Below are 27,836 nucleotides of genomic sequence, written 5' to 3' on the forward strand. Positions count from 1 at the left end.
GCCTCATGCTGACTGTTTCTGATCACCTTGTTCTCCTTTAGGTGCTTCACAACAGATTGCTTGAGAACCTGTTCCATGATCTTTCCAGGTGTAGAGGTCAGGATGACTGGTCTGTAGATGGGTACTATATTTGTCCTTTTCTGGTCACCTGGAATCTCACCTGATCTCCACAAGGTCTCAAAGGTAACTCAAAGCCAACAGCTCTGAAATTTTACCTCAGTCAATTCCTTCAGTACCATAGGCCCTGGGTGCATCCCATTGGGCCCTGCTGACTTGACAGCATCTGCCTTCCCCAAGTACTCCCTAACCTGTTCTGCCATTACTCTGAACTGTTTTTCTTCTTCCCTATCTTTGCTGCCCACTCCACACAGCATCTAGTTAGCTGCCTTATTTTTGAAAACTGAAGTGAAAAAGGAATCAAATACTTCATCCTTCTCTGCATCATCTATAACTAGATGCATTCCTTCTGCATTTCATAGAGGACCTATGAATTTTCTAGTTTTTGCAATTTCTTTGTCCTTATGCAATTTGTATAAACTACCAGAAGAGGAGGAGATAAACTTAATTGTCTTGATTCTTCTTTGACACATACTTATACTATCTATAAAGGAGCAATGGCTAGGTTCACTAAAATTTTAATCAACAAAATTCCACCTAAGTTCCACTTTATGCCTAGAAGCCCCAAATATTAATCTTGAAAGCCTCTATTCAAACATTACCTAATACTGGAGACACTCACACTTCACAGACACCTTAATTTTTTACTTTAAAGATGTTAGAGTGCTAAGTGTTGTATGACCAGAACTGGCAGAGCTTTTACTGAACTGAACAATTGGGAATTTAGCTAGCAGCAAAACCCTCAGTTTTTCTTTATATATATATGCATTCCCTTCCCTTCCCCAATTATTTCTGGCTTTTCTTTCTCTCCCTCTCTATTCCCAATAGATAAGCATAAGTGAGCTCAGACTTCAGATAAGCTTTAACATTTTTATTTTGGTAGCAGGTTTTTGGTTTAGGATATCCACTGTTTTATATTATATTGTATTATTATTAGGTTTGTATTGATTTTTACTGTTGTATATTGCATTATTATCATTTTCGTATTGATTTTTATTGGTTCATATGGATATTGTATGGTTTAGGTTTGTGTTTGTAAGTGAACCAAAGTCATGTCAAGTCTCCATCTTGTGTCCTCTGCCTGGGCATCCCCTGTGTTGCAACTGTATGATTCATGTACCCCTCCCATGTAAATTGGTTCCCGGATGAATGAGAGTGATTGGGAATGATTGAAATACAATGGTAGCAGGCCTCTACTGAATGGCCTGTAATGACTGGGCTATCACCTCGCATCAATTCATCCAGGAACCACAGACCTCACCCAGGAACAGAGACAAGAACCCAGCATTTGAAAGACAAAAGACCCTGCAGAACCAGCAACTCTACCATTGTACCCCACCATTACAGACACCTGAAGCTGCACATCCCTGCATGGAGCACACATGCTCAGTACGCCAGGGGCTGACCCTTGCCTGGGCATGCCTCCTGTCACTAGGGTCACACAAGGTCTGCCCCTATAAAAAAGGGCAGTGAAGACGGACCCAGTGGGATGCCCTCTCCATCTGGACCAGCACCATGCCACACCACCTATCCACCCAGAGGCCCTGCCGGCGACCTCCCTCTGGACAACACCTACTGGACAAGGACCCCTTTCCAGCCTGGATGGGTAGCTATCACTCTCTACCCCCTCTTCAACCAAAGATTTGGACTCTGCTTCTCTTCCCTACCTGGACTCCAACCCTTCCACTGAGTCTCTTTCTCCTGCTGCCATTGTGAGTGCGTGTGTGTGTGTGTGTGTGTGTGTGTGTGTGTGTTGTGTGTGTGTGTGTGAACCAATAACTTCATGGGGCTGTGTAGTGTGTTGTCTGTTTAATAAAACTGTTATTTGGACCCCTAAATTGGGGTTTTCTTTACTATGGTTTGGCCCTGCTCCAATCTCTGCTCCTTGCCCCTCTAACTTCTGTCTTATTTCTCCCTCTCCTGCTTCTGGCTCACTGCCACCTCCAGCACCTGTCCTGAGCTCCTCTCTGCCTTCAAACTCCCTGTTTCTTTGCCACTGTTTTATCCCCACTGCCTTTTCCTTTTCCCCTGAGCAACCAGGTTTCTGCCTCAGTTTCTTTCCTGGCTGTCTCCTCCTTGCCACCACTTATGTGTTCCCCCACCCCCAGTATCTCAGCTGTCTGCCTCAGTTTCTAGCCCCAGTCTACCTTAAGTAACCCCAAGCCTCAGTTCCTCATCCAGCTTCTCTGTAATCCACCGGTTCTAATCTCAGTTCTGGCAACTTTCACTCCCTACACTTCAACCCTCTCTCTCACCTTAACCTTCCCCCAGGTACCCCAAGCACACACATACACACTGTACCATCCAAGTTAGGAACTTATGTGTGTGTATGTGAAGGTGGGTCGTATGTGCGTGAACTGGTGAGTGTGTGTGTGTATACGGCATTGTGTGCATGATATGCAAATCAGTGATCTGGGTCTAACTTTTGGGGTGTATAGTGTATGTGCTTGAATTGGTGATAGGTATGCATATGCCTAGGCTGGTTTGGATGTATATGTGCCTGAGCTGGTAGTGTGTGTGTATATGTACCTAATTGATTTGTGTGTTTGTATACGTGCAATTGTGTCACACCCTCCTGTCTAACAGCGCAATATTGAGATCCCAAGAGTTGGCCTGACCCCACAGGGCAACAAGCTCATACCCAATACTAGTTGAGATCCAGTGAGTAGATGTTCCTCCACCCAAGAACTCAATAGGGGCCTTATCTGGCAGGTAATCTCAGAGTGCATCTAACACACATGAATGAGATCAGGTTCCCTATAAAACTCAGTTATGGCTGCCAATTTCTTTTAAGACTGCTATAGGAAATGGTGCCTGCTTTTTTATAACAACTAGCGGTTAGAGCACTTGGCCAGGGACGGGGAGATGCATTTTCAATCTCTCATCAGTCTGAGGGGCTTCAAACCATCCAAAAGAATGCCAGGGCAGTGTCTGGCTAGAGAAACTTTCCACCTCTGCTTTTGAAGCTGTAAGTCTGCCCAGAAAGGAATTCAGGATTCACTGTGTCAAAAGCAGAGAGCACGAGGGATCACAGTTCTGTATCCTAATGGTTAGGACAATGTTTCCCAAACTTCTGAAACCTGGGTCATTGAAATTTTTTCTGGATTAAAATTGGAGGCATGTTTCACTCTTATATTTGAAAAGTTGTGTGTGTGTGTGTGTGTGTGTGTGTTTCAAAACATAAGATATTCTATTTCCTGGTCAGAAGAAACCATACCAGTGGTAAAAGACACTGTTAAAAAATAACTCCCTAACTTTTCTACATTTTGCAGTGCCCCAGTTGGAAATCACTGAGAGAAATTTGAATTTAGATCTAATATGGAGAGTCCCCTTGGGGCTAAAAATAACTGTTCCTGCTGGTGCCACTTGAGGCTGATTGGGGCAGGATCTCACACTGCTAGGCATGCTGCTGGGAGCATGTGTGGAAGGAGTGTGCATGTGTGTGTGGAGGGGAGAGGGAGGTAAGGGGAAGGGAAGAGGTTGCACAGGGGCTTCCTGGAGGTAGGGAAGTTTCCTGGAGTGCTGAGAAAAGGCCAGATTTAAGACACATTTCTTTCTTCAGCTTTTTTCCTATGGATGATCTGTAATGTGGTGACTGAAATGTTTAGTTCTCCCCATGCACTATATATAGAAACTAGGCATCTAACACAGAATCTGTACTTCACTCTAGGGCTGGAGGTTTAGAAATTAGGTGCTGTAGTGCCAGACTTTTGGGTGCTTAATGCCTTTACTGGATCTAGTCTCAGGTGCATTAATTTCATTGGGGTTACTAGTTATTAATGATAGAATAAATGAGAACAGAATCAGGCTCTGATTATTCCACAGCGGTGGAGAATGGGAACTCAATAAATCATTTTCTTTTTGAATACTAGTACCGATTTGTAAATTCACGTTTCACCCGTACTTTCCATCTTGTTTATTCTTGTCTCCGATTAGACAATCTCAGTGTTGAAGCAGAAATAAAAGTGTCAAAATTTTAAGAGTTTCAGGTCTTATGAGATACACAGGTTTATATTTTGTGGTGTTAAAATGTTCAGACCAGCCTTGTAGTTTTATTGGCCTCTTCTTGGGGATAAATAAATCAATAAGAGAGCACTTATAAAATCACTTAAAAATAGGTACGTTCATAAAAAGTGGATGGCTAGTTTTAGCATTTTATTTATTTTGTGATAAACTTTTAATGTTTTCTGTTGATTTAAGTTATTTTGAAAAACACAAATCTTAGGCATTCTCTCTGTTTGTTATTTTGGCTTAGCTCATTGTAGCATATTGAAACTAAAAACATGATCCACTACTATTAATTTTCAAAAAATATGACTCAAAACAAATCAAGTAGATAACTTTCTTTTTTAAAGCAGAGCATAGTGTGGGGTGCATGGGGCGGGGGAGTGATTGGGGGAGGGAAGAGAGTTGGTGGAAGCAACCACCCTGAATAACCACCATATTTTTATTGATAAATGATACTTTTTCCTCAGAAGTTTTGGAGTCTGCAGTAATTAGATGGGTTAATCACTTGTGGCCTGGGTGCATCTACTGACTTCATTAATTTTCTTATAGAGTCACAGTGCTAAAAACACACCATGAATAAAGTATATACATTTTGAATAGCGTTGACTAAGGTTATTTACCATTTTAATCCATTAGTACTTTGTTTTCCTAATTATCATGTGCAGAATGTTAAATATCCTAATTACTTGCTAAAATAGCTAGCTGAGCATTACTTCATAATGTCTAATGTGTATAACAATCTTGATGACTTAGTTGGTCATGTCTAGAGAAGAGGAAACAGATACTGTAATTAAAGATGTATAGAGTGATTATTATTCTGATGATTCTAGTCTGACCAAGGCTATTTGCTTATGAGACATAGGGCATTTATAATTTTAGGCACTATAATTACTTATACGGCACACCTGCTTCTGTTAGGTCACAGCTGTGCCCCAGCGTAAATTGTCCATTGGGCTAACATAATTATAAATATATATAACAACAGTCCCTCGCAGTCAGGGTTGATTGTCTTGCATGATTACTTTACCTGTGGGTATGAAGATGGCTGATGAGGCCGATTCAGGATCAATAGACTCTGTTGCAACTCAGGCTCATGTTTTTGTGCAGGACAGGTGGTTCTGGATTCTTGTTTCAGTCTGTGACACTTTGTTTCTGCCCCTCCCACTTTTCCATCTCTGTTGTAGTAGGGTTTCAGAGTATTAAGATCCTTGCATCCTGGATCTTCCTTCATTTGGGACAGTCCTGGGTGATAGTCTTCCTTTAGTTGATGTAGATGTTGTATTTTTTCAAGTTGGCCTTGAGGACATTCTTGAAGTGCTTTCTCTTTCGTCCTCTGGAACAAATGCCTAGATTGATCTGGGAGAATAAAACTTGCTTTGGGAAGTCTGGAGTCAGACATCTGGATGACATGACATGCCTGGCCCACTGAAGTTGATGTCAGATGATCATCACCTTGATGCTCATGGTGTTTTCTTACAATAGGACACTAAAGTTGGTGTCCCTGTCTTCACACTGAATTAGAAGGATATTCCGCAGGTAGCATTGATGGTACTTCTCCAGTGACTTGAGGTATTTCCTGTATGTTGTCCACATCTCGGCTCCATACAATAAGGTGAGGATCATGACTACTTGATAACCAGGAACTTGATTTTTGGATCTGATGTTGTGATCTTTGAACACCCATTTCCTCAGGCATTTGAAGGCTGCACTTGCAATTTTAAAGCAATATTGGATTTCTTCATTGGTGTCAGCCTTCTGAGAGAGAGATGATTTTTGAGGTACAGGAAATACTCAGTGTTCTCTAGAGTCTCACCAGAAATCTGAATTACTAGAGCTGGGTACTTCTCATTAAAAGCATGTTTATGGAGGACCTTAGTCTTCTTAATGTTGAGCATACGTCCCATTTTCTTCTATGCCTCAGTAAAGACATCATATACTTCCTGAAGGTCTGCTTCTGAGTGAGCACAGATTACAGCATCATCAGGATACTGGAGTTCAGTGATTGAGGTCGAGGTGGTCTTAGTTTTGGTTTGGAGTCACCTGAGATTGAACAACTTACCATCCATTCAGCAGTTTAGCTCCCCTCTGGCTGGAGGTTGGTTGGTGATTAGATGTAGCATCATGGTAAAGAATATAGAGATGAATTGTGGAGTGATGATGCAGCCTTACTTAACTCCCATCATAATCTCAAAGGGCTCTGTGACAGTTACATTACTGAGAAAAACCACTTGCATACTGTCATGGAGCAGGCAAAAAATGGTGATGAATTTTGATGGGCATCTATACTTCAATAGGATCCTCCACAGCACTTCTCAGTTGACATTCTCTGAGGATTTTCCAAGGTCAAAGAAGGCCATATAGAGAGGTTTCTTGTTTCTGGCATTTTTCCTGCAGCTGGTTAGCAATGAAGATCTTGCTGCCCTAAACCCACAAGGAGATTCTGAGATGAGCTCTTCAGCAAGTGGCAGGAGAGGGTTCAGGAGAGTTCTCATAATGATCTTTCCTGTAGTGGAAGGCAAGGTGATCTCTCTGTAATTTCCACAGTTGGACCTGTTTCCCTTCTTGAAGACTGTCATGATCATGGTGTCCTTGAGATCATCTGGGATTTCCTCATGATTCCAGATCCTTAGGATGAGGGCATGGAGCTATGATGGGAACTCCTCTCCCCCCTGCTGGAAAATTCCATCTGCTCTGGATGCCTTGTTGTTCTTTCATCTGCTTGATGTCTTTCCTCACCTTTTTGTGGGTCAGTGGGATTCTGAGATTGTCTCTGATTAGATGTTGTAGGATGGAGTTGAGAGCACTCTTGTCAACAACAATGTCAATTGACAAGGTTTTCAAAATGCTCCTTCCAGCAGGTGTTGATGGTTCCCCTTTCCTTGATCAGGTGTCCTCCATCCTTAAGTCTCAAGGGGATTGGTCCCTGAGTGTTTGGGCCATAGATGACTTTGGCACTGCAAAAACCATGCATATTGTAAATGTCAGCAAGATGTTGAATCTCCTTCTTTTGCCTTCCCACCATCTGTTCTTCATATCAGGGGTCCTTCGTTAGATCTGTGCCTTGGCTTTTTGCTGTTTGAATTTCTTTTGCTTGGAACTGATGTCATTCTGCCAAACACAAAAGGCCTTGCACTTGTAGTTGATCAACTTTTGGATCTTCCAGTCATTTGTATCAAACCAGTTTTGATGTTTCCTGGTAGAGTCTCTTCATAGGCATTGATGACAGTAAACTTGAAGGCACCCTAAGCTCTGCCAACATTCTCCCATTGTTGTTGATTGGAATTCACCAGTTTTTCCTTGAGGCACTGATGAAAGTGATCAGGTGTTTGAGTCTGTCAACGTTGACCTTTTGTCAGCATTGCTTCACTGCAGCCATCATTTGGGAGCCAATTTGAATGACATTACTGAGCGGATGGGTCAGTGATTAGTCTAACAATCATCAGTTCCTAGCATAGCTCAGGTGATAAGGACATCTTTGCAATCCTGGGCACAAACAATGATGTAGTCAATCAAGTATCAATGCTTAGATTGTGATTCTTGTTATGATGTCTTGTGCCTGTTTGTCTGGTGGAACAACATGTTGGTAATTGTGAGTCCTTGTTCCACACATTTGGTCAAGAGGAGGATGATGTTAAAGTTGATCTTTCCCACTCCTTCCTTGCTGATGGTTCCATTCCAGAGGTTCAAGTTCCTTTCAACTCTAGTGTTGAAATCACTGAGCAGAATAAGTCTATCTCCATCTGGAACAAAATAAAGGATTTGGTAAAGGTTGGTGTAGAATTCCTCCTTGGTTTTATCAGTGGAGTCAAGTCAGGGTGTACAACTCTTAACATGGTTATGGCATAAAAGGAAGTGATGTAACTAGCAGCATACCCAGCTACTTGTGACTCCTGAGCCCAAATAACCTATTCACAGCTGGATTAGCATGGCCACCTCCAGGGTAAGTCCAGATGGATATATGTGATGGATTTAACCTCTATGCCATTATGCCCTGCTTCTGTTATACAGAAGACCCTTGCCACTCGTGGGGGATCCTGCAAATGGCAAAATCCATGAATACCGATGGGCTCTGCGTCAGATCCCACAGCCACACCCTGAGTCCCCCCCCCCCCCCGTGCCTGGGGACTGACAGAGGCTGCTTCTGGGGGAGAAGATACTCCTCCCTCCCTCCCTGTACCTGGTGTTCACTCTCTGCCCGCCCAGCTCTGCCTACCCCCTCTGTATTGCTTTTGTCTTCTGAATGGAAAGATATGTTGGGAGTCTCAGGAAAGATTTGAGGTTAATATAGTCCATAGTCCTACAATTGCAAAAAAAGGGACAACTCTTTAGCTACAGGAACAGACATTTTTCACCAAACCAGCTGGGAAGGCTGCTTCCTACTCCGTGTACCCCTAAATTAACTGCAGTTTTTCATATGATAGAAACAGCACTTTTCCTGTTTTTCTCTCCACCTGTACTTAAGTGAAGAGTACAGGATCATCCCACCCCTGGCCAAGAATTCCCTTTGCTCACAGTCTGGCATGTGTTTGCACAAAACAGATATGGCAGCTTAATAAGAACCAAGTAGAGTGGGCAAACTGTCTGCCATTCTTTTTAGTTAAACTTTCATTTGCATTCCTATTAGAGTTTTTATAACTGGGTAGACTAACAGCAACAAGAGGGTGGCACAATAGGGGTACTAGGCAAAAGCTCAAATTTTAGGGTATTTGTTGTGCAGACTGCACATCTGTACTTCCATGAGGATTTAAGAGGATCCATGCAGTTTCTCCATGGCCCTTTCAGCATCATTCTAGACAGCATAGAAAGAAGGCCACAGTCACAAACTTTGCCCAGCTCGTTTGAGATACAAAGCAGGTAAAATTCACTTTCATAATTATTATTATTATACAGCAACTCATCATGACAAACAGTAGAAATCTGTTTGTGTCTGGTGGACCTAAAAGACTATTAGAGATCTAAAGACCTACTTACTATAGGCTGAGACTGCTTGAACTCCAGACACCAACACTCAACATATGTGAATTTATAAGCCGTGTGTAACAATGGGCATAAAGGGCAGCACATTGACAGAAACATTGCATGAGATATAAGTAAACTTCAGAAACTAAACTTAACCTAGGGAAATCAGAGAAAAGGGACTATTATGCTGCATATATTACTTTTAGGAAAAAATAAAGCAAAATAGTTTCTTTTTCCTGTGGGATTTGGTAATTTTGACATTGATCCTGGGGTTGGGCAGCCTGTTGGGTAGAACAGAGAGACAAATTGTTAAAAAAAAAAAAAAAAAAAGCTTTAATTAAATCCTCTGATTGAATTAGTAAAGACAGTCTATATGCTTCAGCTACCCAGTGAGGAGTATCTTATCTGGAGTTCCACATAGGTCCTCATGTAGCTGCTTGCCATACATCTGTTATGAAATGCATTACTTTTTATTCTTTGGGTTGCCAGGGCTAATGCTACTTAGAGTTGTGATGGATTTACGCATAGAAAGTATTTTCTCCACAAGGCTGATGACCATGGTTTTTTAAGTGTTCTATGATTTTTTTACTCTACTCTGTAACACAGGGCTATCCAACTGGCAACCTTGAGGCCACATCAGGCACCTGAGGGGTTAATGTGCAGCCTCCAGCCACCATTGCTCCCACTGTTCCAACAGCAATGGCTGGGATCTCTGGAGCAGAACAGCATGGCAGGAAGCCTGGTAAGCTCACTGCCCACATGGCAGTGGCAGTGTTAGCAGGGGGACAATCATTTGCATGGTGGTGGCAGCACAAGGGACTTACACAGCAGGGCAGGGGAGGAGGAAGGAGGCTGCTGTTTCTGTGTTGGGGGCGGGGGGAAGTCATCAGCCACACAGTGAGAGTAAGGGGGAGGAGATCACTCAAGGAGCCTGTGCAACCCCTATGGCATGCAGCTGGCATGATGTGTGGCCTGGGATCTACAACCTATGCAGCGTGCAGCCGACAGCTGCTCTGAGGTTGAACAGCCCTGCTCTACCGGAATGTCTGCAGATCAGGAGCAATCACGTATCCCACTTCACAATTTTTTCTGACCTATTTCAGTCAGAATTATGGTGGTGGGGGAAGGGGGTAGCAGAATATGGACCTCTGCACAGGCAGCAGCTATATTCAAGAACATAAGCTTGTAGTACTTTTAGGTCATGCTATTTGTTGTGGGAGGAGACTTGAGCTAGGGCAGGGGTCAGCAACCCCTGGCATACGTGCTGAGCATGGCACGCGAGGCCATTTTTTTCTCAGCACACCATGGCCAGCCCTGGCTCTGAGTAGCTGTGTGCACTTCAGAGTGGACAGCAGGGCTGTACAGCCCACCCTGAGGTGCCCATGCAATCGCCACCAGCACGGAGCTGATGCTGGAGCTGTGGAGCCTGGCGCAGCTGTTTGCAGCCTGCCTGCTGCTCCTGCTGAGAGACCAGGCTGACTACAAACAGCTGCTCCAGGCTCCGGAATCCCGCTATCACCTCTGTGCTGGGAGCAAGGAAGAGACGGGGGCTGCGCTGCCTCAGGCCCCTCCCACACTGCCCACTCTGATGCGCGGGTGCATGTACTGGTATGGAGCTGATGCCAGAGCTCAGAGTCTGGCAGAGCTGTTTGGAGCCTCCCAGCTGCAGCATGCCCCAGCTCTGAGTAGCTGCTGCCAGCCGGGAGCCTGGGCTGCTCCCAGCAGGCAGCTGGGATACTGTAAGACCTGCTGGGAGCCTGGGATGGGGGCCAGGGGCTTTGGGTGGGGGGCAAGGGGCACAAGCAGGGCATCCTGCCATGTACCCCTTGCCCTCATTTTGTTTTTCTGACGTGCCAGCACTCCGGCACTTTCCAAGGTAGGCATTGTGGTGTTTTCAGCACTCCAGCCAAAAAAACATTGCCTACCCCTGAGGTAGGGGGTTTCAATACCATGAAGATTCAGATCTTGAAAAACAGCTCTATTCATGCCAACTACGCTGATTTATACCAATAGTGTTACTGAGTGGTGGCAACCAGGGCAGCAGGTAGAGCACTGCCTTTTGGTTTGTGTCTGTGTGTGGGGTCGGAGGCAGGGGGAAATGGCTCAAGAATAACCACAGCCATGCCAGATTTATTCCAGCTCAGGCGCTACTTGTTAAATCTCTAAAGTATTATATATTTTTAGACCAAAACAAGCTGGAATGCATAGCAAGCATCTGTCATAGTTAAAAATGATTAAGGCTCATAGACTCACATCCTCCAAATTATTTAGATACTATTATGTTCAGTAACAGTTTAGTGTCTGACTAGTTAGACTAGCAGTAACTCTTTCACCAGTCTGTCTGTCATTTGAAAAGGCTTTGTACCTGCTTTTCCCACATTATCATCTACCATTGCAACTTCATTGTTATCTTTTCCATTATTCTAGAAGTGATTTCAGGAAAGCAAGGACATATTAAATAGCTATTTCTCAAGGTCATGTCATGAGACAGACCATGTATATTACATTTAGAGAAAAATATACTAGAAAACCTCGCTTTTCGTGAATCCACTATTCACGGATTCGAATATTCACGGTGCGCCGCGCCAACAGGGTAGGTCGAGGCAAGCACCACCATGACTCCCTCTGGTGCTGTACCGAGCTCCTGCCTCTGCGTAAGAAGGCACAGAGTGCTGCGTGGGAAAGGGGAGGGTAGAGCCAGGGAGAGTGGAGCGGAGAGCAGAGCCAGGTGGGCAGAGCCAGATGGAATATGTTGTAAATAACATATTCTCTTTCATATAACCTGTTCCTGAATATAACACAATCCCTGTTCTTTGTGCCATGAAGGAAAAAAAGATATTATTCTGTGTAAGTATCTGAGGGCATTTATACACGCGCTCTGGGAGTGGGAGCAAATGCAGAAGCAGGCTTGGTTCCCTAGCCGCTGTTACTCAAGGCACCTATACACATGCAATGACTGCTCCAACACACTTGGCTGGTGGTGAGGAACTGGTATTAAGACTCCGCAAATTTATTCTATGCATTTGGAACAATGAAGAGTCCCTGGGGATCTAAGGAATGCTAGCATCAAGACTTTCTTTAAAAAAGGAGATGTCTATGTGTGGGAACTATTCAGGTTATACCCTCCTTTCCAAAGCAGGGAAGATCCTTGCCTGCATCCACCTGAATTGTCTTCTGCCTCTTGCTGAGGAACTCCTGCCAGAATATCAGTGTGGTTTCAGACCTTCCTGTGGAACAATTAACAATTTGTTGCCCACCAGTTTGAAAAAAAGCATTGGTAACAACACCAGGACCTGTATATGGCCTTAATTGACTTCACTAAGGCCTTTGATTCCATCAGTCATGAAAGTCAAGCCTTTTGGAAAGTACTAAATGGATTTGGATGTCTGGAAAGTGCATTAACATTCTGAGACTTCTCCATGATCAGATGACTGTGACTGTTCTATGTAGCAGGTCAGAGACAGATCTGTTTGTCATCCAAACTGGGGTCAAGCAAGGATGTGTCATCACCCCAACTCTGTTCTCTATTTTTCTGACAGTAATCTTAGTTCTCATTAAGTACTGCTTTCTTTCTGGAATTGACATTTGGATACCAAATATATGGAGGGATCTTCAATTTAGGACATTTTCGATCAAAGACCAAAGTACTCAAAAACAACTATCCTTGACTTTCAATACACTAATGATTGTGCCATTCTTGTGTACACTGAGGAAAATCTCCAGACTTCCAGCCTACTGAACTCTGGGCCTCTCTTTCAATACCGGGAAGACTAAAGGACTCTATCAGCCTGCCCCAGACCATGAATGTGACCCTCCTCCCAAAATTACCATCAAAGGAAAGACCTTGGAGGTAATTGAGCACTTCCCCTATATCAGTAGCTCCCTCTTTCAGAGAGTGAACATTGAGGAGATCCAAAACAGGATCCAGTGTGCAAATGCCTCATTTGGGAAATTGCTTTGGTGTATTTTTATTTGTTATGATCTCTAGAACAACACCCAAAATCCAGGTCTACAATGTAGTCATCCCAAGGGTTGGACATTAGGAAGAACTTCTTCACAGTTCGAGTGGCCAGGGTCTGGAACGGGCTCCCAAGGGAGGTGGTGCTCTCCCCTACCCTAGGGGTTTTCAAGAGGAGGTTAGATGAGCATCTAGCTGGGGTCATCTAGACCCAGCACTCTTTCCTGCTTATGCAGGGGGTCTGACTTGATGATCTATTGAGGTCCCTTCCGACCCTAACATCTATGAATCTATGAATCTCTTATCTATCTTCACAGCTAGGGTCACCAGACTGTGGAATAAGCTCCCTCCACAGGTGGTGCAATTGCCTACCCTGGAAATCTTCAAGAGGAGACTGGACAGTCACCTTGCTGGGATCACCTAACTGCAATTGTCTTTCCTGCATGGTGCAGGGGCTGGACTTGAAGACCTTCCGAGGTCCCTTCCAGCCTTGCAATCTATGCATCTATGAAAATGGATGCTAATGTAAAGACTTGGGAGGGGCTGGCTGCTGACCAACTCCAGTGATGCTGCAACCTCAGCCAAGTGACTGCCTATTTCAGGGTAAAATATATTGCCCTTGAAGATGTTGACTACAAATGTCCAACTCGGGATCCTTAAATGTTCTGGTTTATTAGGAGGATTGAAGCACTGTAATGAAGTTAAATCATAAACCTTGGGGCTGGTGTCCCCCCCCACTCCCGCCCCCCTACACACACACATGCACACACACACAGTTGCAACCTACAAGAGTCGGGTATACCTATCCCACAGGCGCTGGAGTCTGCTGTCAATGGCCAGTTTGAGGCTTCTTTCAGCATGGTGTTATCCTCCAGGAGGGGGTCGCTGGCTGGTCCTTCTGGCTGGACAGGTCTGGTCAAGTCGGAGCTCAAGAGGGCGCCACTGAGGGTCACTTTTCACTGCTTTTTATCTGTCCTTGGCAGACTTTGGTGATTCCCCAGTTTTTAGGTTTGCCCAATCCAGGGGTCATTGACCCTCATGGGACTTCCCCCCTTGGTGGCTACTGGATGGCATCTGTCAGCCCCAGGGGTTGTCCGAATGTATGTGCAGGTTTGGGAGTCCGTTGATGAATTTTGAATAGGGCTCTGGGAGCGGTCGATCTGGAGATATTCATCCCAAAAGTTGGTCCCCGGTGTTGATTAACTCAGACCAGGGTTCTAGCCTTTGAACAGTGATGTTTAGAGATTTCCTGGTTGTTACATTGTCTTCTATTGATTTCTTCCGTTGGCTGATCTGCAGTTTTCCTAGATGTTAATTGTTGCCTGCTACTGTGTTACACATTCAGTCACTGATTCACTAGCTCTTTCAGGGGCCCGCCTGATACAGGGAAGAGGCAGTTTGACTCCTGCCCTTGTTAACATTGTTACTAAACACATTGTTCAAAGTTGAAAGGTGAGGAGTATAAAATATAAGCTACAAAAGTAATGCCATGGCACACAAATAGATAAAAATACCAAAATACACGGGGAGATACAAAATGCACACATACAAATTTTAAAACACAATTCCTTATCTTAAAGTGAAAGAAAGAGGAAGGAAGAAAAGGTAGGAGAGGAAAAACATATTCAAAGAGGGGAGAGCAAATGCAGGCAAGAGGAAAAGGGGGCTTTCTGCTACAAAGAAGAGAAGAGAGGGTGGAGGAAGGAAAAGGAGAGAAATCCTGGCCTATGGCCTATCTTCCCTTGTGGAAAGACATGCAACTTGTGGACAGATTTGTGGCTCAAGGGTGTGACTCTTAAGTCACCTCAAGACCCATCAATGACCAGTGGTGGAGATTGTTCTCAAATCAAGGGATTGCTGCCACTGCTGATCCTACCTCTGCAGGGGGTTGACTAGATGCCCTCTCAAAGTCCCTTCCCAGTCCTACTTTTCTATGAATCTGAGGTTGTTCAAACCAGCCTGGTCTGTGATCTGGTGATCAAGATACTTTCCTGGGAACTAGGAAATGTGGGTTGGAGTACCCTGTGGCGAAGGAGGGTCTAGAATGCCAGGCCTCCTATTTTCTGGATGAGTGGCCCTAAATTCCCCAGCGCTTAGTTTTTAATTGCCTGTGACTGCATCAAAATTACATTTTGTTTGAATGGGTAAATCTAATAACAGTTTAGTTTACTTTGTTAGATTGCCCTTTGCTGCTCATTATTTACTCTTCTGCTAATCTATGTCATCTACCACACTCTGCAGTCTGTATGGATGTATTTCCTGCCTGTTACTGAAAATGTTAGTGTCAGACCTAATCATGATTCTTATGGTACCTCACTAGAAACACCTTTATTTGCTACTGATATGCTAATATTTTTTTAATTTCTGCCATTTAGTTGGTTCGTAATCCATTTAATGTGTGCTTTATTGATAGTATGTAGTGCTAATTTTTAAACAAGAATGTCATGCTGTGTTAAGATAAATACCTTAGAAAAGTCTATTACATCTATGCAATTACCTTTATAAGCCAAAGCCTTAATCTAATCAAAGAATGAAATCAGATTTATTTGACAAGCTCTATTTTCTGTAAAATTGTGTTGACAGGCATTAGTTGTATTCCTTTCTTTTAATTCTTTATCAGTTGAACCCTGTATTAGATTTCTGTTATTTTGCTTCATTTTAATGGAAGACTGTCTAGCCTGTTAGCCTGTTCAAGTTATTTATCCTTTTTGAATAGTGACACAGGGGCACTTCCACTCTTCTGAAAATTCTGAGAATTCCCATATTTATAAAAAATGAACAAAAGAGAACTTCAGATTTCTATTTAAGATTATACGTATGGGGTATGCAGTCCTGATGGTTTAGAAATCTTATAGTTTATCTCTAATAGATGTTTAACATCTTTCTATGTTGATATTACTTATTTTACTATATCTGCTATTAATGGACCTATAACTTAGTTGGGATTTCTTTTGTTTCCAATATCTGTTTAAAAGAAAAAAAGAACAAATGGGAATAAAACCCTTTTTATCTTGTAATCCAGAGAGATTTTTTCCCCCTGTTGTTCAGATTCTATTTTTTCACTTTATAACGTGTAATATATATCTCTTGCTGTCTACCTTATTTCTATTTGTTATACACTACTTCTTACTTCTAACCACCACTTCATTTTAACAGAAGGCTTTGGCTAAAATCTGTTCTCCTTCCTAGTTGTGAAATTGTGACTTTTTGGCCATTTATTAAACTCTTTTTTTAAAGATCACCCAACATTAAATCTCATTTTCTAAGTTTTTCCTTCTAGTCAGCATTGGGAAATTAGTATTTTAAAAGTACAAGGGGTGTGTGTGTGTGTGTGTGTGTGTGTGTGTGTGCATATATGTATATTAGTTTTGATTGTCCTCTGTTTGCCTATGTTGAATGTAATATTTCTGCTACTAGAAAGTTGCCAAGTGTTCCAAAAACTCAAAGCCTTCAGCTTTAATTCAGACATGCAAGTAATAGCTTATTGTTAGCATTTTCTGCATTCTACCTTGTCTCATAATAATGGAAAGATCTTTCAAAAGATTACTTGGATTTTCCTCCTCTTCATCTTTATTTCTAGATTTCTGAAGTCTCTTTATAATGTGTTTAAATACTGAATGTTTGTTTCCTAGTTTATATCGCCATCAGTGGAAAAACAGTACACGTCTCCCATCTCAGAGAGACCATACTGCCAACCACTCTGAAATCACACTTAACACAAATAGTCAGTAAGGTAACAAAAGGATTTATTATGTAAACAATACAAATCATAATAACATTGACCGTATATTGTAATAAACAGAGATATGGCAACAAAACTATAAGAACTCAGTATGATCTTACTTTCATGTGCCCCACTACATCTGAAGTGTCCGTGGGATGTCATGCATGTATCCTTGAGTTTGTTTTAGTTATATGGCAAGTGTAGTCTCTGTGTTTAGGTAATGTTAAGTTGTAAATAGCCTTGTCATTATTATGTCTGCATTAATTGTGGTATTTGATATAATGGCATTTTGATATAACTTTATATTTTAGCCAAGACTGTTTAGTGGAGCAGTGATTAACTCCTCTTGTTGTCACACTTGGATTAAGTAATTGCTGAGATTAGCATTTGATGTGGTTTTGTTTGCTCATCAAGTAGACCCTGGTGGGTGTATTCTGAGGCACATGAACCAGGACCTCTAGAAAATGACAAATTTATGTTTTAAAAGGATAGACCCTAGCATGAGTACCACAAAAAGAATTTCCTCACAGTGGGGAAATTAAATGAGAGACTATCTTTTGAATATGTCTGAAAGGATACAAATCCTCTTTTGCTTATAATTACATCAGGAGAAACATCTAGTCTGGTAACACACACACTTGAGGAGCGGGAAGTTTATATGCATAGTATGGGCTCTTCAAGAACTCATTGGATTATGTCTGTAAATGGCCAAACAGGAAGCCATATTTAAGCCTTGCCCGGAGAGCACGTCTTTTTTGTCTTCAGTTTTCCCAGGCATAACGAAACAATGTAGCTGCTCTGATAGTTGGCTAAGTACCATGGCTGACAGGAGAAGTAGCAGAAAACCCTGATAGAAAAGTTAGAGGTAGGAACTGCTTTCTAAGCTATTGAATTTAGTAAAAGTCGCATTTTGGGAGGTTAAGTTTCAGGGTAAAATTAGATTATTATTGGGTTTTTTTTTTTTCTCCATCTGTATCTCCATATATGGTTATTGATTCCTTGTTTTCAAATATAAATCTTTTTGTTATCTTTCATAACATACATATTTTCAGTAACAACTGATTTAAGAGCATTTGAGAATACCGGCTAGTCCAGGGATGGGCAGTTGGAGGGCCACTTAATGAGTTTTGGTGAGCTGTCGAGATCTGCGCACACAAAATATTTCAGAAGATATCATTTTAAATAATTTATCGGTAAAAAACAACTCGTATACAAAAAAATCAAACATCTACCATAACATATTTAATTTAATTTAAAAAAATAAATCAGGAAAAAATTAAGCTTTTTAAAGTGGTGTATATAGAGGCAATGACATCATAGCACAAAATAAAGTCTTACTCTGATATATTGTGTGTGTGGGGGTGGGGTGTGAATGTGGGGGGCGGTGCACGGGGGTGTGAATCTGCATGGGGCTGCTCACATGCTAGGTACTGGGAGCTAGTTGGGGGTTGTCAGAGGGAGGGAGGAGGAGGCAGGGGGTACGTGCAGCAGAGCTGTGTGATGCAGTTGTGTCTGCCCCCCATTTGGCCCTTGGCAATCACTCTTCATGAGGTCAGGCTTTGCCCATTCCCATCCAGGCTCGCCCATTCTGTGCTCCTGTCTGCACCCACACCATGCCCACCAGACAGCACTGCTGGCCAGTGCGCACAGCTTCCTGATGGGGCTGCTATTGCAGCCACCTGAATGCTGCTTGGCTCCCTCTGCCTCCATCATCCAGTCCCTGCCTCACCGCTCTGTGTAGCAGGTAACATGAGGAAGTACTGGGGATGTGTGCCAGGCAGTACACACCCAGCCAGGTGAGGAAGAAGCTGCAGCTGGGTGATTCTTGCCCCAGCATGTGGGGATCCAGCTCCAGCTCCTCTTCACCTTCTACCCACTCCACCCACTCAGTGGGATGGGCAGCCACCTGTGGGTGGCCAAGTGATGGAAGGTGGCTGGGAGCTGGAGCTGGAGTCCTGTATGCTGGGGCAGGAACTGCCTGGCTGCAGCTTCCCCCCTGCCTTGCTGGGCATGTGTTGTCTGGCACATGTCTCCATGACTGCCATTGCTTCCCTGTGCTACCTGCTGCCTGCAGTGGTGCAGCAGGGGCAGGCAGAGGAGAAGCCGACAGCAGGGAGCCGAGCAGTTCCTCAGGTGGCTTCAACCACACCAGGAGCAGCCCTGCCAGGAAGCTGTGTGCACTGGACACAACTGGGGCTATGGCCAGGGCCAAGCAGGAGCATAGTGTAGGGTGTCCTGGGTGGTAGTGGGTGGGGCTGAGCCCCAGGCGGAGTGCTGTTGGGGCAGCTGCAGGCCGGATCCAATCATTTTAGTAGTACCCACCCACAAGACAGACTGAATTAGTTGGCAGGCTGAATTCAGAATAAGGAACATATTTTGCCCATCCCTGGGCCATCCTCTTCCGAGGATGGGGCATCTATTTTTTCTGAACATGTAACCAGACAAAGGTGTGCTCCTTCTCACTGGTGAAGTCCCCTCCACTAAAAGCTGGCAAGACATAGGTGAAATAGGTAAAGCTGAGGTGCCGTACGTGAGGGAAATAACCTTTGAGTATCTCAGTCTGTTCTTAGTGGTCAAGCAGCAGATGGCAGAGAGGGACTTGGGGATGAAGGGTACCGGTGTTGATGTGGAAGCATCCTGGGATTGTGTTTTAAAAGTGCACTGGTCTGTATCCAGGGTCAAGGCATGTCACACTTCGCTCTTTTCCCTTAAAATGCAGCTTTTGGCTCAGACCCTAATGTCAGAATTGTGTGCAAGCAGCATGTCAGCTTGTACTGCCCAGCTAATGCCAGCTGGGGTCCAAGTCACCCAATGGCTAGGGATCCTTAGATCAAAATGTACTGCCATGGCATCTTTTAATACCTGCTCTTATCTGTGCATTTGCACTTCTCTATTGAATTTGCTAGGATCATGTCCATGCTATGCATACACTTTCTTCCTTAGATGGATATCTATATATCAGGCCCTGTGTCAACTCTAATCCAACTATATCTGGGAAATATTTACATTATTTCCAATATCTAGATTATTAATTCAATGTCCTTGGCTATCAGTTATCAGAGAGAGTCTCTCACTCATTTTCTCTAATGGTAAAAAATATCAGTCTTTGATTAGATTTCTTCCCCGCTAAGGATGGGCCTTGGGATATGCACCCAATATTCATAACTATGCAGATTCTCAGTTACTACTCCTCACATGTGGGAATAGTATTTGTAGTGTTTATTGGGTTCAATAAACAGGCTTACCTGTATGAGAAACTATGAACAGTTTTTATTGTAGAGTGGTGAGCAACAGCTGCCGACCCTATGTCTATTTCTGACTAACCATCTCCCAAATCCGAACTCCCTTAGTCTTCTGTTCGGGAAGTTCTGTAAACCCTATCACTACTGTGTTGTCCAGGGAGTGACACTTAACTTAATCATTTACCACAATGCCCAGTTCCAGCCATGTTATAAAAATACAAGAATACTTTCACATCATAATTCATTGTAGGTCATACAAACATAAAAATGATTAAACCAAATGCAGTTCCAAGTTAGCTACCAACAGAAACCAAACACTATGTTAGTAAATCTAGTAAATGTTAGTAAATGACATTCCACAAGTGCCCCAGAATATTCATACTCATGTTGCTATTTCAACTCATATTTCTGTTCCAGACCGACAGTACGCAGTCATGTTCTTGCCTTTGTGTTCTTTGTTGATCTTTTTTTCCTTTTTTTTTTTGTGTCCCTTCCTCTTAATGGACAGCTATGACAACAGTTGATAATGGACAATGGTTTGCTAAAAAGCCTCTCTCGGTAGGTTTCTCTTCATACTGCAAAGACATCAAATATATTTCCTGGGCTTTCTGTTTCTAGACTGGCTGAGTATTATGTAATAATTTGATAATTCTTATTGAAATGACTGCCTTCTGATTTTTTTTCTCACCTCTTGGTAACCAACTAGTAGTCTGCTCCTTTAGTTCTTCTGTCTTCAGTTTCCTTATTGTCACGTGTGTGTTTTTATGTCTGTGACGATGATTTCCAAACCTAGTTGTCCAAGAAATCTTTGGCTCCCGGCACATGGCATTTGTCTTATGTTATATCAGATGACAAAGCATAATATGCCGGATGTTAAATTAGTTTATCCCTGAGTGAAAATGGTAGATTGTTAAACAGCAATTACTTGGTGATGTGGAAATATTTTGCAATAATTTTAATATGTGATCCATTGGCATGTGGTGATTTGTCATGTGATACTGACATATAATGTGTGACAAATGTAGCATCTGCAAGGAGCATTTGTTTTCTTGTATGCTGACCAGCTTTGCAAGTTCTGTTCTGTGATCACATATCTTCACCTCCAGTATGTCCATCAGCTTGAACTTTTTATACCACAAATATGTTCTGTCTTTTGCCAGAAGGCAAAACAGACTTCTTAGGCAGGTCCTAGATGCCTATAGTCAATATCTAAGTATAAACCATACCAAAATAGAAAGAACGATATTCCCTCTCCAAAGTCCCTCCTTCATGAGCTGCAGCCCCTCATGAATTTGTCTGACTTAAGCTGTCTGAATTATAAAATGATAGATTATGCATACTGCTTTCAAAATATAGTAAATAATTTGTTGTTCAATTAAATAATAGCATAACAATATAAAAATTAAGATCAACAGGCTAGTGCAGAAAGATGTTTCTAAGACATTTGCCTATCTCAGCTTGATTGTGCATCTATTCCTGGGTGTATTTTTAAAATCTTAAAACTTGTATGGTTTTGGAAATTTTCTTCTATATTTCATGCCATCAGACTAAAAACTGATCGTAATCAAATTTAGCATATAAATCCAAGACCAAATGCATTTAACACCAAACCGTTTTATGCTTTACTTTGATATGGACAATTTTAGTATGATTTACTTTTTCATAAAATAATACATTTGGTAAAGTATCTTCAGCACAAGGCTATTTAGATACGTAAGTTACCTATTTGCAAAATCTGCCAAAATGCTAAGGTTAGTTAGGTTAACGTTTAACTAATGATTCAAATTTCTGTAGTTCAACTTGTCTGTGAAGCATATAACAATGATCAAAATTCCTTTATTTCCCCGTGCAGCTCCTGTGCACATCAAGCCCAAACCATAAAATTAAAATTGCATGAAACCATGGTCTTGTTCCCCATTAATCACTCAAATTGGTTAGATGCAGGTGCCAGTTTCTTTATTATAAGGGCAGTCATTTTCTGGTCAAGAGCAAAAAGCTACATTTTTGGTCTATAAATTTGAGAGGGAGGGAAAAAAGTGTGTGTCAGAAATTCAGTGTCTACAAATATAAAATTTTATTATCCTTTTCCATTGTGTCTGGCTTGAAAAATTCTCAAAAAAAAAAGCGACAATATTAGTGTTAACATATTTCTATTGGTTTTATCCAGTGGAATAGTGTATTCAAAGTCTTCATAGCAACATAAAAATAATTTAAAAAGCCCAAATAAAACATTTATCCTTGATTGTTCTTTGTCAATTTGAGTAATTTTTGTTTACTTTTAATAATCTTCAATCACATTCTGTCTTGAATAAATATTAGAAAACTACACTTGAACTATAGTTGAAAGGGTTGTAAGCATAATAAAGTGCCATGAAATGTACAACAATATTAATACACTGTGGTAAGATCAGGTCAATTGCCGGAGTCTTTCACCATCTTTTGTTAAGCTTCTAGTTGAGTAAAACTCATAATCTGCTCCAACAAACACTGAAGTTAATAGAGCAACTTCCATTTTCTTTATAAGCTTTGGATCCAGCCTCCTTGTTATAAGGACCTGAGCATGCTTTTTGCTCAGAGAGAAAGGTTGGAGGGTTGTAGCTGCTGTTTGTGGTCAGATGACAATTCACAGAAAGGAAAACAATACCAAAGAACAAACAGAAAATGAATGACAGAGAGAAAGGTAACATGACTGAATGGGTTGATTCCCTCTGTATCATTCTTCATGCTACATACAACTTCAGTTTCCTTATAGGTGTGTCTATAGCAAGCAGGGAGTCCACTAAATATAGATGTATGGTACCCAGAAACCAAATTGGTCGTATATCCATATATCTCCCTTTTACTTGTATAGCCACAGCTACATACACACGTCAAGATTTCTACTGTGGAGAAAGTGACTGAGTCCCTATTACCGAGTCAAATCTACAGGGCAGCACCTAGAAGACTTCCAGAGATGGATCCTCAGTTATAAAGGAAGCGAGGAGCTCTCCATTTATTCCATGAGAAATTTTAACTTGTGCTAAAATGTCTCCATCTGCTTGGGAGTCTGCTTCTCCTTTACTACATGAGGCAAACTGATCTGAGAAGGACTCCTGGCATGAGCAATCAGACAGCAACATAATGTTTCCCTTGCCCAGGTCCTGAGAGACCTAGGTTTTAGGTTACCTGACCCCTCACCCTTCCCATAGTTTTAGGGGGTTTGGACTCGCACCTTGTACATCATAGTCCTCTGATCCCCAAGCTTTGAATACTAATCTCCTGTCCTTGAAGATGCTTGGCTCGGCTCGAGCTTTGGGGAAGGATGGGGTAAACAAACACCCCCATACAGTGGCTTTTGGCCTAACATAATTTTTGGAGGGTTACACAAAACTTTTCTGTATCCAGGGTGAAGCTGAATTCCAATGTAGTATAAGTGAAGTTTGGCACCCCTGGGACAGCAGTGAGTTGCTTCCAAGTATGCTTGGTTGGAGCAAACTTATTTGCACACAGTGAAACTGTAGACACATAAAGCATTTAAGCATGGATGTGTTTGGCTATTATGAGAAATGAAGCAAAATGTCATTGGGTGTCTTAGATGCCTAAATCTGCCTAAATGACAGCCTTCAGTAACATAGAATTCATCCTGTTTTCTCTGGTAAAACAGGCTCTTGATTCAGAAATGTATCATAAAATGGAAAATTATATCCAAGTTAATGGCAGATGCATGGCATGACATGGTTTCTGAAGTCCTCAGGATTTTGGCATGTCACTGCTTTGTGCAATATGAGCTTGATTACTAACTAAATTAGAAAAGGCAGCTGTTGGGAGCCCTGTGTTAAATGTCATTCTGCTTTAGGACCTTGAGTACACTAATGATACTCTGTGACATTGTTTATTGTCTCAGCTTTGTAAATTGCTGCAGGTGATGGCTGATTTGGTCAGGTAAAATAGCACCCATTATTTGATGAATCTCCAGACAAATTAAAGTCTCTAGCCATTCATTTAAAGTAGCTTTCCACTTCATGTTGTACCAGACAGCTTTGATTACAATTTGACCTTTCTTCCCACAGAAATAACAATAACACACCTGTGCGCAGTGCCTTTTGCTGCCGACAGCTGCCTGGAACCACTATGTGCAGCCTGGGCATTGACAGCTGTAGCAGCAGGGCACAAAGCTGCTAGCAGCAGGTAACCATCCTGGCTTGCCCTGTGCAGGTGCCTAAGCCACAGCCCCCTGCCACAGTTGATCCTCGCCCCAGGCAGGGGAAGCGGTGCTCAGCCCAGCCTGCCCCTTACCTCTAGGCACTGCACAGGCAGAGCTGGGCTAGGCACATGTAGGCACAGTGGCACCAGTCTGGGACTTCTGCTTCATTTTTCACCAACCGGTCGGGGCAAGCTATGAAATCCATGACTGTCCTGGCCAAACTGGGATGTATGGTCACCCTATTTATAATCAAGGCCCTGAAATCATGCCATAGATTCATAGATTCATAGATGTTAGGGTCGGAAGGGACCTCAATAGATCATCGAGTCCGACCCCCTGCATAAGCAGGAAAGAGTGCTGGGTCTAGATGACCCCAGCTAGATACTCATCTAACCTCCTCTTGAAGACCTCCAGGGTAGGGGAGAGCACCACCTCCCTTGGGAGCCCGTTCCAGACCTTGGACACTCAAACTGTGAAGAAGTTCTTCCTAATGTCCAATCTAAATCTGCTCTCTGCTAGCTTGTGGCCATTGTTTCTTGTAACCCCCGGGGGTGCCTTGGTGAATAAAACCTCACCAATTCCCTTCTGTGCCCCCGTGATGAACTTATAGGCAGCCACAAGTCGCCTCTCAACCTTCTCTTGCGGAGGCTGAAAAGGTCCAGTTTCTCTAGTCTCTCCTCGTAGGGCTTGGTCTGCAGGCCCTTGGCCATACGAGCTGCCCTTCTCTGGACCCTCTCCAGGTTATCCGCATCCTTCTTGAAGTGTGGCGCCCAGAATTGCACGCAGTACTCCATAAATGCCTTGATTTTGGCTGCCCTAGTTCAAGGCTCTTTTTTCTGTCATTATTGATTTATATTAGGGGAGAAAAGCTGTTTTTCCTAAAACTGAATCTAAAAATGTGGGGTCAATTTATATGCAGCATTGACATATAAACAAAACAATATGCTAGTTAATTAACTAACACCTCACCTATCCACCATATTTAGTATGCCTGATGCTTGGTAAGTAACATTGACTGGAAGGTGAAAGATGTGGATAGTAGCCGTCACTATCGTGTTTCAGGCCTTTCAATAGTTTCTGAGGAAACGCCATGACACCACGCTGCCTATGAAGCTGCAGACCTTCAGCATTTCAGTTATATCAACTTTATTGAATGCTTCTGAAATATGAGCACCAAAGAAAGCTCAAGAGCAGCAAATTAATTTTTTTATTCTTTCTGTCTTCATTTGCTACTCCCTATTAAGTAGCAGGACAATATCAGGAATGAAGAGATCCTAACAAGTGTTTTCATCAGCACTTGGTGCATTTTTTGGCTCCTTTCATAAGAATATATTTAGCATGAAAGACCAATGAACTACAAAGCATATTTTCCAAGGAATGCTTGGTGGTGGTGGTGTGGTGCTGACAAAGGTCTCCTTTGCTGTTTCCTTTACAACTCTGGGATGTATCTGTTTATGGTAACTAGAAATAGGGTAAGTAGGCAATGAGAGGTAACTGTAGTGGATGAAAGTTTAGAGAAGAAAAAAAGATGAAGGGAAATGGAAGCTGGCAATTTTGCAAAGCTACAAGAAAAGTGGCAATTTAACTATAAATGACACAGGATAAGTCAGTAGAAAAGGTCATCATTAGTTGTAAGCAGATATGTAGCTCATATGTAGCCAGCTACATCAATGATATTTTTCTAGTATTTCTGATTTCTTTATCATCTGTTTTGGCATGGCTTACCTTTTTTGGAGATGGGAGTGTACATTTCTTTTTCCTTCCTTTGACCACGTATTTATGTTGTTTTAATTCTCTAGTCTCTCTTGTAATCACTGAATAGAAGGATTAATTTACATCTTTTTTCAGAGGCTTTATCACGTTTCATCTAATTGCTCTCTAAGGCATTAGTACTGAATTTCCTTGTGAACACCTTATTATTATTATTTTTTGTAAATATGTCTCAGTAATTGTTTGCACTGGTTGTGCAGTTTCTATCACACTTCAACCAGTTCTCTTGCTTCTGACACATTAGTTTGCCAGTATATGCCTTCCCATTCTACTGTATGCCAGATGCTTTGTGGGTCTAATAGGTCCATTCATTATCTTTGTTTGGCCTTTGCACCCCTTCTTCACTCACATTAATCTTTTTTCCTTTCCTGCTATGTGTTTGTTGCTTGAAAGCAAGATGAAAGTATAATCCAAGATGCCAATCTCCTTTTCCAAAGATCTAATATACTATTTTGGACACTGTAAGTGGAAAAATAATACAAATGAATGAAACAGATGGTTGAAAATATTATTAATCGTAAAGATCTGTAGAGACTTAACTATTAAAATTCCCACTGATGTTACCCAACAGCTAGCCTGTCCAGTATGGTGATCTACAATTATTATTTGGCCATAGAGTCTCTCATCCTTAGTGGTATTATCCAAGCATAAGGATTAAGCTTGAAAACAAACCCTACATTCTATTTCTTTTTAATCCTGTGAAGCCTTTGGGTACTGAAGACAGGAGTTTCTATCTGCTGGATACTCAAGTTCAACTGCAATTCTTGCAAAAGTTTCCAACCTCTGACAGTCCCATCCCTGAATTTAAGACTGGAAAAGTTGTTCATGTGTTACTATCACACTAAACTCTTGCCATGCAAAACTGGCAATAAAATTAGTAAAATGCAACATGCTTGACTATTCGCAGTCAAACATTTGCAATTTTGTCATTTATAGAATTCTATTGGTAAGCTATGAAAATTCACCTGTCCTTGTCAAAACTCAATAAAAGGAAACTCCTTCCTAACCATGAGGGCAAGCAGCATAGTTTGAAAAGTATTGTAGTGTTGATATTGCACTCTTGAAGTCAATTTCAGTTGGAACTGGACTTGGCCTCAGGAAATATTGCCAAAACCTTAATGTCATTGTACTTTAATATTCTATCATCACCACCAAATATACCATAACTCTCCTTTTCCCATATCACCTGAAAGAGGGGAATGAAGAAGATGATAATTACTTTGGAAGACTAAGAAAAAGTCTTGGACAGAAAACCGGATGCACAAAATATAAGTCAAGTCAAGTCAGTACCAAGGCCACAGCAACTGTTGGGTCACGTTTGATGTAGTAGTAACTTTCCTCCATTCTTCCTGGTCTTTTCCTTCCTGGAAATCCTTGTACAATTAGTCAATTTTAACCCCATGCAGTCTTTGATGTTGGTGGTCCAGCTTGTCCTAGGTCTTCCTTCTTTTCTTCATCCATTCACAACACCCTGCAGGATAGTATTGGTAAGGGTGCCAGGCCTTCTTGTTACATGTCCAAATCACTACATCTTTCTTCTTATGATTTTGAGCTAGTGTTTGTATTTGCTGACTTCTTGCCTGATTTGATGTTGCACAGATTCATTTGCTCTGAGTATAGTATAGGGTATGCATGGAAGTCCTTCTGAAGCATCACATTTCAAAGGTTTCATTTAGTTTTCCTAGTGACTGTTCAGGTCTCATAACCATAGAGAGTTGTTGCAATGACAATAGCATGTATCAGGTGGAGTTTCGTTTTCATTGTGATGTTTCTGCTAGTCCAGATTTTCTTCAGCTTTCCTAGTTATCCAATGGTGATGGCTATTCATGTTTTTACTTGTTTTTCTGATGTAACATTTTCTGTGATGGTTGCTCC

The sequence above is a fragment of the Alligator mississippiensis genome, chromosome 1 (assembly GCF_030867095.1).
Source record: "Alligator mississippiensis isolate rAllMis1 chromosome 1, rAllMis1, whole genome shotgun sequence".
Lineage (NCBI taxonomy): Eukaryota > Metazoa > Chordata > Crocodylia > Alligatoridae > Alligator > Alligator mississippiensis.